This window comes from Gorilla gorilla, chromosome 16, assembly GCF_029281585.2.
Source record: "Gorilla gorilla gorilla isolate KB3781 chromosome 16, NHGRI_mGorGor1-v2.1_pri, whole genome shotgun sequence".
In the NCBI taxonomy this organism is placed as follows: Eukaryota; Metazoa; Chordata; class Mammalia; order Primates; family Hominidae; genus Gorilla; species Gorilla gorilla.
Window position 1 is genome coordinate 5,476,876 of NC_073240.2, and position 12,740 is coordinate 5,489,615.

Consider the following 12,740-nt stretch of genomic DNA (forward strand, 5'->3'; position numbering starts at 1 on the left):
GTGTGTCACCTGGGTGACCAGTGCAGGGCTATGATGTCACAATGCCACTGTAGGCAGATGACAAACAAGGGTCTGTCACCACGGTGGTGTGTGCAGAGTTATGATGTCACAATGCCTCATTAGCCAGATCACAGAAAAGGGTCTGTCACCACGGTGACCAGTGCCGAGTTATGATGTCACAATGCCCCCTTAGGCAGTTTACAGACAAGAGTCTGTCACCTGGGTGACCAGTGCAGAGTTATGATGTCACAATGCCCCCTTAGGCAGATCACAGACAAGGGTCCTTCACCTGTGTGACCAGCTCACACTTATGAAGTCACAATGGCCCCTTAGGCAGATCACAGACAATGATCTGTCACCTGGGTGACCAGTGCAGAGTTATGATGTCACAATGCCCCCTTAGGTAGTTCACAGAGAAGGGTCTGTCACCTGGGAGACCAGTGCAGAGTTATAATGTCACAATGCCCCCTTAGACACATCACGGACAGCTGTCTGTCACCGGGGGGACAAGTGCAGAGTTATGATGTCACAATGCCCCCTTAGGCAGTCCACAGACAAGGGTCTGTCACCTGAGTCACTACTGCATATTTGTGATGTCACAAAGCCCCCTTAGGCAGATCACAGAAAATGGTCTCTCACCTTGTTGTCCAATGCAGAGTTATGATGTCACAATGCCCCATTAGGCAGATCACAGACAAGGGTCTGCACCTGGGTGACCCGTGCAGAGTTATGATGTCACAATGCCCCCTTAGGCAGATAACAGACAAGGGTCTGTCACCAGGGTGACCAGGGCAGAGTTATGATGTCACAATGCCCCATTAGGCAGTCCACAGACAAGGGTCTGTCACCTGGGTGACCAGTGCAGATTTATGATGTCACAATGCCCACTTAGGCAGATCACACTCAAGGGTGTTACACCTGGCTGACCAGTGCAGAATTATGATGTCACAATGCCCCCTTAGGCAGATCACAGACAAGGGTCTCTCACCACGGTGACCAGTGCAGAGTTATGATGTCACAATGCCCCCTCAGGGAGATCACAGACAGGGGTCTGTCACCTGGGTGACCAGTACAGGGTTATGATCTCATAATGCCCCCTTAGGCAGATCACAGACAAGGGTCTGTCACTGGGTGACCAGTGGATAGTTACGATTTCACCATCATACCTTAGGCAGATCACAGACAAGGGACTGTCACCTATGTGAACAGTGCAGAGTCATAATGTCACAATGCCCGCTGAGGCATATGACGGATATGGTTCTGTCAACAGGGTGACTAGTGCAGAGTTATGATGTCACAATGCCCCCGAAGGCAGATCACAGACAAGCGTCTGTCACCTGGCTGCCCAGTGCACAGTTATGATGTCCCAAAGCTGCCTTAGGCAGATCACAGACAAGGGTCTGTCTCCTGGGTGACCAGGGCAGAGTTTAGATGTCACAATGCCCCCATAGGCAGATCACTGAGCAGGGTCTGTCACCTGGGTGACCAATGCAGAGTTTAGATGTCACAATGACCCCTTAGGCAGATCACAGACATAGGTGTGTCACCTGAGTGACCAGTGCAGAGTTATGATGTCAGAATTCCGCGTTAGGCCGATGACGGTCAAGGGTGTCTCACCAGGGTGAACAGTGCAGAGTTATGATATCACAGTGCCCGAATAGGGAGATCACAGAAAAGGGTCTCTCACCTGGGTGACCAGTGCAGAGTTATGATGTCACAATGCCCCCTTAGGCAGATCACAGACAAGGGTCTGTCACCAAGGATCCCAGTGTAGAGTTATGAGGTCACATTGCCCCCTTAGGCAGAGCACAGACACGGTGCTGTCACCTGGGTGACCAGTGCAGAGTTATGATGTCACAATGACCCCATAGGCAAATCACAGACAAGGGTCTGTCACCTGGGTGACCAGTGCAGAGTTATGATGTCACAATGACCCTTTAGTCAGATCAAAGACAACGGTCTGTCACCTGGGTTGCCCATGCAGAGTTATGATGTTACAGTGCCCACTTCAGCAGATCAAAGACAATGGTCGGTAACCAGGGTGACCCGTGCAGTGTTATGATGTCACAATGCACCCTTAGGCAGATCACAGACAAGGGTGTGTCACCTGGGTGACCAGTGCACAGTTATGAAGTCACAATTCCCCCTTTGGCAGATCACTGACAAAGGTCTGTCACCACGATGACCAGCGTAGAGTTATGATGTCACAATGCCTCATTAGGCAGATCACAGACAAGGGTGTGTCACCTGGGTGACCAGTGCACAGTTATGAAGTCACAATGCCCCCCTTGGCAGACCACAGACAATGGTGTGTCACCAGGGTGACCAGTGCCGAGTTAAGATGCAACGACGCCACCATACGCAGATCACAGACAAGGGTCTGCCACGTGGTTGACCAATGCAGAGTTTTGATGTCACAATGCCCACTTAGGCAGATCACAGACAAGGGTCTGTCACCTCGGCGACCAGTGCACAGTTTAGATGTCACAATGACCCCTTAAACAGATCACAGACCAGGGTCTGTCACCAGGGAGCCCACTGTAGAGTTATGATGTCACATTGCCCCCTTAGGCAGATCGCACAAAAGGGTCTGTCACCTGGGTGACCAGTGCAGAGTTATGATATCACAATTCCCACTTAAGCACAACAAAGTCAATGGTCTGTCACCAGGGTGACCCTTGCAGAGTTACGATTTCACAATGCCCTTTAGGCCGTTCACAGACAAGGGTCTGTCACCTGGGTGACCCGTGCAGAGTTATGATGTCACAATGCCCACTTTGGGAGATCACAGACAAGGGTGTGTCACCTGGGTGACCAGTGCAGGGCTATGATGTCACAATGACACTGTAGGCAGATGACAAACAAGGGTCTGTCACCACGGTGGTGTGTGCAGAGTTATGATGTCACAATACCTCATTAGCCAGATCACAGACAAGGGTCTGTCACCACAGTGACCAGTGCCGAGTTATGATGTCACAATGCCCCCTTAGGCAGTTTACAGACAAGGGACTGTCACCTGGGTGACCAGTGCAGAGTTATGATGTCACAATGCCCCCTTAGGCAGATCACAGACAAGGGTCCTTCACCTGTGTGACCAGCTCACACTTATGAAGTCACAATGGCCCCTTAGGCAGATCACAGACAATGATCTGTCACCTGGGTGACCAGTACAGAGTTATGATGTCACAATGCCCTCTTAGGTAGTTCACAGAGAAGGGTCTGTCACCTGGGGGACCAGTGCAGAGTTATAATGTCACAATGCCCCCTTAGACACATCACAGACAGGGGTCTGTCACCTGGGTGACCAGTGCAGAGTTATGATGTCACTATGACCCCTTAGGCAGATCACCGACAAGGGTCTGTCACCTGGGTGACCAGTGCAGACTTATGATGTCACTATGACACCTTAGGAAGATCATCGACAAGGGTCTGTCACCTGGGTGACTGGTGGAGAGTTATGATGTCACAATTCCCACTTGGGCAGATCACAGTCAAGGGCCTGTCACCTGGGTGCACAGTGCAGACTTATGATGTCACAATGCCCGCTTAGGCAGATCACAGTGAGGGGTATGTCACCTGGGTGCCCCGTGCATGGTTATGATGTCACAATGCCCCTTAGGCAAATCACAGAAAATAGTCTGTCACCTTGTAGACCTGTGCAGAGTAATGATGTCAAAATGCCCCCTTAGGCAGATCGCAGAGAGGGGTCTATCATCTGGGGGAACAGTGCAGAGTTATGATGTCACAATGCCCCCTTAGGCAGATGCCAGACAAGGGTGTGTCACCTGGGTGACCATTGCATAGTTATGATGTCACAATGACTCCTTAGGCAGATCACAGACAAGGGTCTGTCACCTGGGTGACCAGTGCAGAGTTATGATGTCACAATGCCAACCTTAGGCAGATCACAGACAAGCGTCTGTCACCTGGGTGACCAGTGCACAGTTATGATGTCACAATGCCGCCTTAGCCAGATCACAGACAATGGTCTGTCACCTCGGTGACCAGTGGACAGATATGATGTCACAATGACCCCTTAGGCAGATTACAGACAAGGGTCTGTCACCTGGGTGACCATTGCAGAGATATGATGTCACAATTAACCCTTAGGCAGATCAGAGACCAATGGTCTGTCACCTGGGTGTCCAGGGCAGAGTTAGGATGTCACAATGCCCCTTTTATCAGATCAAATTCGACGGTCTGTCACCTGAGTTACCCGTGCAGAGTTATGATGCTACAATGCCCACTTAATCTGAACAAAGACAATGGTCTTTTTCCAGGGTGACCTGTGCAGAGTTATGATCTCACAATGCACTCTTAGGCAGATCACAGACAACGGCCTGTCACCTGGGTGACCCGTTCAGAGTTATGATATCACAATGCCAGCATAGACAGATCACAGACAAGGGTCTGTCACCACGATGACCAGTGCAGACTTATGTTGTCACAATGCCCCCTTAGGATGATCACAGACAAGGGTGTTTCACCTGGGTGAACAGAGCACAGTTATGAAGTCACAATGTCCCCTTTGTCAGATCACAGACAAGGGTCTGTCACCACGGTGACCAGTGCAGAGTTAAGAGGCAACAACGCCACCATAGGCAGATCACAGTTAAGGTTCTCTCACCTGGGTGACCAACGCAGTTATGATGTCACAATGCCACCTTAGGCAGATCACAGACAAGGGTCTGTCACCTGGGTGACCAGTGCAGAGTTATGATGTCACAATGCCTCATTAGCTAGATCACAGACAAGGGTCTGTCACCACAGTGACCAGTGCCGGGTTATGATGTCACAATGCCCCCTTAGGCAGTTTACAGACAAGGGTCTGTCACCTGGGCAACCAGTGCAGAGTTATGATGTCACAATGCCCCCTTAGGCAGATCACAGACAAGAGTCCTTCACCTGTGTGACCAGCTCACACTTATGAAGTCACAATGGCCCCTTAGGCTGATCACAGACAATGATCTGTCACCTGGGTGACCAGTGCAGAGTTATGATGTCACAATGCCCCCTTAGGTAGTTCACAGAGAAGGGTCTGTCACCTGGGAGACCAGTGCAGAGTTATAATGTCACAATGCCCCCTTAGACACATCACAGACAGGGGTCTGTCACCTGGGTGACCAGTGCAGAGTTATGAGGTCACTATGACCCCTTAGGCAGATCACCGACAAGGCTCTGTCACCTGGGTGACCAGTGCAGAGTTATGATGTCACTATGACCCCTTAGGCAGATAACCGACAAGGGTCTGTCACCGGGGTGACCGATGCGGGGTTACGATGTCACAATGCCCCGTTAGGCAGTTCACAGACAAGGTTCTGTCACCTGGGTGACTGGTGGAGAGTTATGATGTCACAATTCCCACTTAGGCAGATCACAGTCAAGGGCCTGTCACCTGGGTGCCCAGTGCAGACTTATGATGTCACAATGCCCGCTTAGGCAGATCACAGAGAGGGGTATGTCACCTGGGTGCCCCGTGCAGGGTTATGATGTCACAATGCCCCCTTAGGCAAATCACAGAAAATAGTCTGTCACCTTGTTGACCTGTGCAGAGTAATGATGTCAAAATGCCCCCTTAGGCAAATCACAGACAACGATCTGTCACCTGGGTGCCCAGTGTAGAGTTATGATGTCACAGTGCCCCATTAAGCATATCACAGACAAGGGTCTGCCAACTGGGTGACCATTGCATAGTTATGATGTCACAATGACTCCTTAGGCAGATCCCAGTCAAGGGTCTGTCACCGGGGTGACCAGTGCAGAGTTATGATGTCACAATGACCCCTTAGGCAGATCACAGACAAATGATCTGTCACCTGGGTGACCAGTGCAGTGTTGTGATGTCACAATGCCCCTTTAGGCAGATCAAAGACAAGGGTCTGTCACCTGGGTTACCAGTGCAGAGTTATGGTGTCACAATGCACACTTAAGCAGATCAAAGACAGTGGTCTATAACCAGTGTGACCCGTGCAGAATTACGAAGTCACAATGCACCCTTAGGCAGATCACAGACAAGTGTCTGTCACCACGATGACCAGTGCAGTGTTATAATGTCACAATGCCCCCTTAGGCAGATCACAGACAAGGGTCTGTCACCTGGGTGACCAGTGCAGAATTATGATGTCACAATGCCAACCTTAGGCAGATCACAGACAAGCGTCTGTCACCTGGGTGACCAGTGCACAGTTATGATGTCACAATGCCGCCTTAGCCAGATCACAGACAATGGTCTGTCACCTTGGTGACCAGTGGACAGTTATGATGTCACAATGACCCCTTAGGCAGATTACAGACAAGGGTCTGTCACCTGGGTGACCAGTGCAGAGATATGATATCACAATTAACCCTTAGGCAGATCAGAGACAAATGGTCTGTCACCTTAGTGACCAGGGCAGTGTTATGATGTCACAATTCCGCGTTAGGCCGATGGCGTACAAGGTTCCATCACCAGGGTGAACAGTGCAGATTTATGATGTCACAATGCCCCAATAGACAGATCACAGAAAAGGGTCTGTCACCTGCGTGACCAGTGCAGAGTTATGATGTCACAATGACCACTTAGGCAGATCACAGACAAGAGTCTGTCACCAGGGAGCCCAGTGTAGAGTTATGATGTCACATTGCCCCCTTAGGCAGATCGCACAAAAGGGTCTGTCACCTGGGTGACTAGCGCAGAGTTATGATTTCACAATGCCCACTTAAGCACAACAAAGTCAATGGTCTGTAACCAGGGTGACCCTTGCAGAGTTATGATTTCACAATGCCCCTTTAGGCAGTTCACAGACAAGGGTCTGTCACCTGGGTGACCAGTGCAGTGTTATGACGTCACAATGCCCACTTAGGGAGATCACAGACAAGGGTGTGTCACCTGGGTGACCAGTGCACAGTTATGAAGTCACAATGCCCCCTTAGGCAGATCACAGACAAGGGTCTGTCACCACGATGACCAGTGCAGAGTTATTATGTCACAGTGCCCCCTTAGGCAGATCACAGACAAGGGCCTGTCACCTGGGTGACCAGTGCAATGTTATGCTGTCACAATGACCCCTTAGGGAGATCACAGACAAGGGTCTGTCACTTGGGTGACCAGTGCATAATTATGATCTCACAATGCCCCCTTAGGCAGATCACAGACAAGGGTCTGTCACCACGGTGACCAGTGCAGAGTTATGATGTCACAATGCCCCCTCAGGGAGATCACAGACAGGGGTCTGTCACAAGGGAGCCCAGTGTAGAGTTATGATGTCACATTGCCCCCTTAGGCAGATTGCACACAAGGGTCTGTCACCAGGGTTGCCAGTGCAAAGTTATGATGTCACAATGCCCACTTAAGCACATCAAAGTCAATGGTCTCTCACCAGGGTGACCCTTGCGGAGTTATGATTTCACAATGCCCCTTTAGTCAGATCACAGACAAGGGTCTGTCACCTGGGTGACCCGTGCAGAGTTATGATGTCACAATGCCCCCTTAGGTAGTTCACAGAGAAGGGTCTGTCACCTGGGAGACCAGTGCAGAGTTATAATGTCACAATGCCCCCTTAGACACATCACAGACAGGGGTCTGTCACCTGGGTGACCAGTGCAGAGTTATGATGTCACTAAGACCCCTTAGTCAGGTCACCGACAAGGGTCTGTCACCAGGGTGACTGATGCGGGGTTACGATGTCACAATGCCCCGTTAGGCAGTTCACAGACAAGGTTCTGTCACCAGGGTGACTGGTGGAGGGTTATGATGTCACAATTCCCACTTAGGCAGATCACAGTCAAGGGCCTGTCACCTGGGTGCACAGTGCAGACTTATGATGTCACAATGCCCGCTTAGGCAGATCACAGAGAGGGGTATGTCACCTGGGTGCCCCGTGCAGGGTTATGATGTCACAATGCCCCCTTAGGCAAATCACAGAAAATAGTCAGTCACCTTGTTGACCTGTGAAGAGTAATGATGTCAAAATGCCCCTTAGGCAAATCACAGACAACGGTCTGTCACCTGGGTGCCCAGTGTAGAGTTATGATGTCACAGTGCCCCATTAAGCATATCACAGAGAAGGGTCTGCCAACTGGGTGACCATTGCATAGTTATGATGTCACAATGACTCCTTAGGCAGATCCCAGTCAAGGGTCTGTCACCGGGGTGACCAGTGCAGAGTTATGATGTCACAATGCCCCTTTAGTCAGATCAAAGACAACGGTCTGTCACCTGGGTTACCCGTGCAGAGTTATGATATAACAATGCCCACTTAAGCACAACAAAGTCAATGGTCTGTAACCAGGGTGACCCTTGCAGAGTTATGATTTCACAATGCCCTTTAGGCCGTTCACAGACAAGGGTCTGTCACCTGGGTGACCCGTGCAGAGTTATGATGTCACAATGCCCACTTTGGGAGATCACAGACAAGGGTGTGTCACCTGGGTGACCAGTGCAGGGCTATGATGTCACAATGCCACTGTAGGCAGATGACAAACAAGGGTCTGTCACCACGGTGGTGTGTGCAGAGTTATGATGTCACAATGCCTCATTAGCCAGATCACAGAAAAGGGTCTGTCACCACGGTGACCAGTGCCGAGTTATGATGTCACAATGCCCCCTTAGGCAGTTTACAGACAAGAGTCTGTCACCTGGGTGACCAGTGCAGAGTTATGATGTCACAATGCCCCCTTAGGCAGATCACAGACAAGGGTCCTTCACCTGTGTGACCAGCTCACACTTATGAAGTCACAATGGCCCCTTAGGCAGATCACAGACAATGATCTGTCACCTGGGTGACCAGTGCAGAGTTATGATGTCACAATGCCCCCTTAGGTAGTTCACAGAGAAGGGTCTGTCACCTGGGAGACCAGTGCAGAGTTATAATGTCACAATGCCCCTTAGACACATCACGGACAGCTGTCTGTCACCGGGGGGACAAGTGCAGAGTTATGATGTCACAATGCCCCCTTAGGCAGTCCACAGACAAGGGTCTGTCACCTGAGTCACTACTGCATATTTGTGATGTCACAAAGCCCCCTTAGGCAGATCACAGAAAATGGTCTCTCACCTTGTTGTCCAATGCAGAGTTATGATGTCACAATGCCCCATTAGGCAGATCACAGACAAGGGTCTGCACCTGGGTGACCCGTGCAGAGTTATGATGTCACAATGCCCCCTTAGGCAGATAACAGACAAGGGTCTGTCACCAGGGTGACCAGGGCAGAGTTATGATGTCACAATGCCCCATTAGGCAGTCCACAGACAAGGGTCTGTCACCTGGGTGACCAGTGCAGATTTATGATGTCACAATGCCCACTTAGGCAGATCACACTCAAGGGTGTTACACCTGGCTGACCAGTGCAGAATTATGATGTCACAATGCCCCCTTAGGCAGATCACAGACAAGGGTCTCTCACCACGGTGACCAGTGCAGAGTTATGATGTCACAATGCCCCCTCAGGGAGATCACAGACAGGGGTCTGTCACCTGGGTGACCAGTACAGGGTTATGATCTCATAATGCCCCCTTAGGCAGATCACAGACAAGGGTCTGTCACTGGGTGACCAGTGGATAGTTACGATTTCACCATCATACCTTAGGCAGATCACAGACAAGGGACTGTCACCTATGTGAACAGTGCAGAGTCATAATGTCACAATGCCCGCTGAGGCATATGACGGATATGGTTCTGTCAACAGGGTGACTAGTGCAGAGTTATGATGTCACAATGCCCCCGAAGGCAGATCACAGACAAGCGTCTGTCACCTGGCTGCCCAGTGCACAGTTATGATGTCCCAAAGCTGCCTTAGGCAGATCACAGACAAGGGTCTGTCTCCTGGGTGACCAGGGCAGAGTTTAGATGTCACAATGCCCCCATAGGCAGATCACTGAGCAGGGTCTGTCACCTGGGTGACCAATGCAGAGTTTAGATGTCACAATGACCCCTTAGGCAGATCACAGACATAGGTGTGTCACCTGAGTGACCAGTGCAGAGTTATGATGTCAGAATTCCGCGTTAGGCCGATGACGGTCAAGGGTCTGTCACCAGGGTGAACAGTGCAGAGTTATGATATCACAGTGCCCGAATAGGGAGATCACAGAAAAGGGTCTCTCACCTGGGTGACCAGTGCAGAGTTATGATGTCACAATGCCCCCTTAGGCAGATCACAGACAAGGGTCTGTCACCAAGGATCCCAGTGTAGAGTTATGAGGTCACATTGCCCCCTTAGGCAGAGCACAGACACGGTGCTGTCACCTGGGTGACCAGTGCAGAGTTATGATGTCACAATGACCCCATAGGCAAATCACAGACAAGGGTCTGTCACCTGGGTGACCAGTGCAGAGTTATGATGTCACAATGACCCTTTAGTCAGATCAAAGACAACGGTCTGTCACCTGGGTTGCCCATGCAGAGTTATGATGTTACAGTGCCCACTTCAGCAGATCAAAGACAATGGTCGGTAACCAGGGTGACCCGTGCAGTGTTATGATGTCACAATGCACCCTTAGGCAGATCACAGACAAGGGTGTGTCACCTGGGTGACCAGTGCACAGTTATGAAGTCACAATTCCCCCTTTGGCAGATCACTGACAAAGGTCTGTCACCACGATGACCAGCGTAGAGTTATGATGTCACAATGCCTCATTAGGCAGATCACAGACAAGGGTGTGTCACCTGGGTGACCAGTGCACAGTTATGAAGTCACAATGCCCCCCTTGGCAGACCACAGACAATGGTGTGTCACCAGGGTGACCAGTGCCGAGTTAAGATGCAACGACGCCACCATACGCAGATCACAGACAAGGGTCTGCCACGTGGTTGACCAATGCAGAGTTTTGATGTCACAATGCCCACTTAGGCAGATCACAGACAAGGGTCTGTCACCTCGGCGACCAGTGCACAGTTTAGATGTCACAATGACCCCTTAAACAGATCACAGACCAGGGTCTGTCACCAGGGAGCCCACTGTAGAGTTATGATGTCACATTGCCCCCTTAGGCAGATCGCACAAAAGGGTCTGTCACCTGGGTGACCAGTGCAGAGTTATGATATCACAATTCCCACTTAAGCACAACAAAGTCAATGGTCTGTCACCAGGGTGACCCTTGCAGAGTTACGATTTCACAATGCCCTTTAGGCCGTTCACAGACAAGGGTCTGTCACCTGGGTGACCCGTGCAGAGTTATGATGTCACAATGCCCACTTTGGGAGATCACAGACAAGGGTGTGTCACCTGGGTGACCAGTGCAGGGCTATGATGTCACAATGACACTGTAGGCAGATGACAAACAAGGGTCTGTCACCACGGTGGTGTGTGCAGAGTTATGATGTCACAATACCTCATTAGCCAGATCACAGACAAGGGTCTGTCACCACAGTGACCAGTGCCGAGTTATGATGTCACAATGCCCCCTTAGGCAGTTTACAGACAAGGGACTGTCACCTGGGTGACCAGTGCAGAGTTATGATGTCACAATGCCCCCTTAGGCAGATCACAGACAAGGGTCCTTCACCTGTGTGACCAGCTCACACTTATGAAGTCACAATGGCCCCTTAGGCAGATCACAGACAATGATCTGTCACCTGGGTGACCAGTACAGAGTTATGATGTCACAATGCCCTCTTAGGTAGTTCACAGAGAAGGGTCTGTCACCTGGGGGACCAGTGCAGAGTTATAATGTCACAATGCCCCCTTAGACACATCACAGACAGGGGTCTGTCACCTGGGTGACCAGTGCAGAGTTATGATGTCACTATGACCCCTTAGGCAGATCACCGACAAGGGTCTGTCACCTGGGTGACCAGTGCAGACTTATGATGTCACTATGACACCTTAGGAAGATCATCGACAAGGGTCTGTCACCTGGGTGACTGGTGGAGAGTTATGATGTCACAATTCCCACTTGGGCAGATCACAGTCAAGGGCCTGTCACCTGGGTGCACAGTGCAGACTTATGATGTCACAATGCCCGCTTAGGCAGATCACAGTGAGGGGTATGTCACCTGGGTGCCCCGTGCATGGTTATGATGTCACAATGCCCCTTAGGCAAATCACAGAAAATAGTCTGTCACCTTGTAGACCTGTGCAGAGTAATGATGTCAAAATGCCCCCTTAGGCAGATCGCAGAGAGGGGTCTATCATCTGGGGGAACAGTGCAGAGTTATGATGTCACAATGCCCCCTTAGGCAGATGCCAGACAAGGGTGTGTCACCTGGGTGACCATTGCATAGTTATGATGTCACAATGACTCCTTAGGCAGATCACAGACAAGGGTCTGTCACCTGGGTGACCAGTGCAGAGTTATGATGTCACAATGCCAACCTTAGGCAGATCACAGACAAGCGTCTGTCACCTGGGTGACCAGTGCACAGTTATGATGTCACAATGCCGCCTTAGCCAGATCACAGACAATGGTCTGTCACCTCGGTGACCAGTGGACAGATATGATGTCACAATGACCCCTTAGGCAGATTACAGACAAGGGTCTGTCACCTGGGTGACCATTGCAGAGATATGATGTCACAATTAACCCTTAGGCAGATCAGAGACCAATGGTCTGTCACCTGGGTGTCCAGGGCAGAGTTAGGATGTCACAATGCCCCTTTTATCAGATCAAATTCGACGGTCTGTCACCTGAGTTACCCGTGCAGAGTTATGATGCTACAATGCCCACTTAATCTGAACAAAGACAATGGTCTTTTTCCAGGGTGACCTGTGCAGAGTTATGATCTCACAATGCACTCTTAGGCAGATCACAGACAACGGCCTGT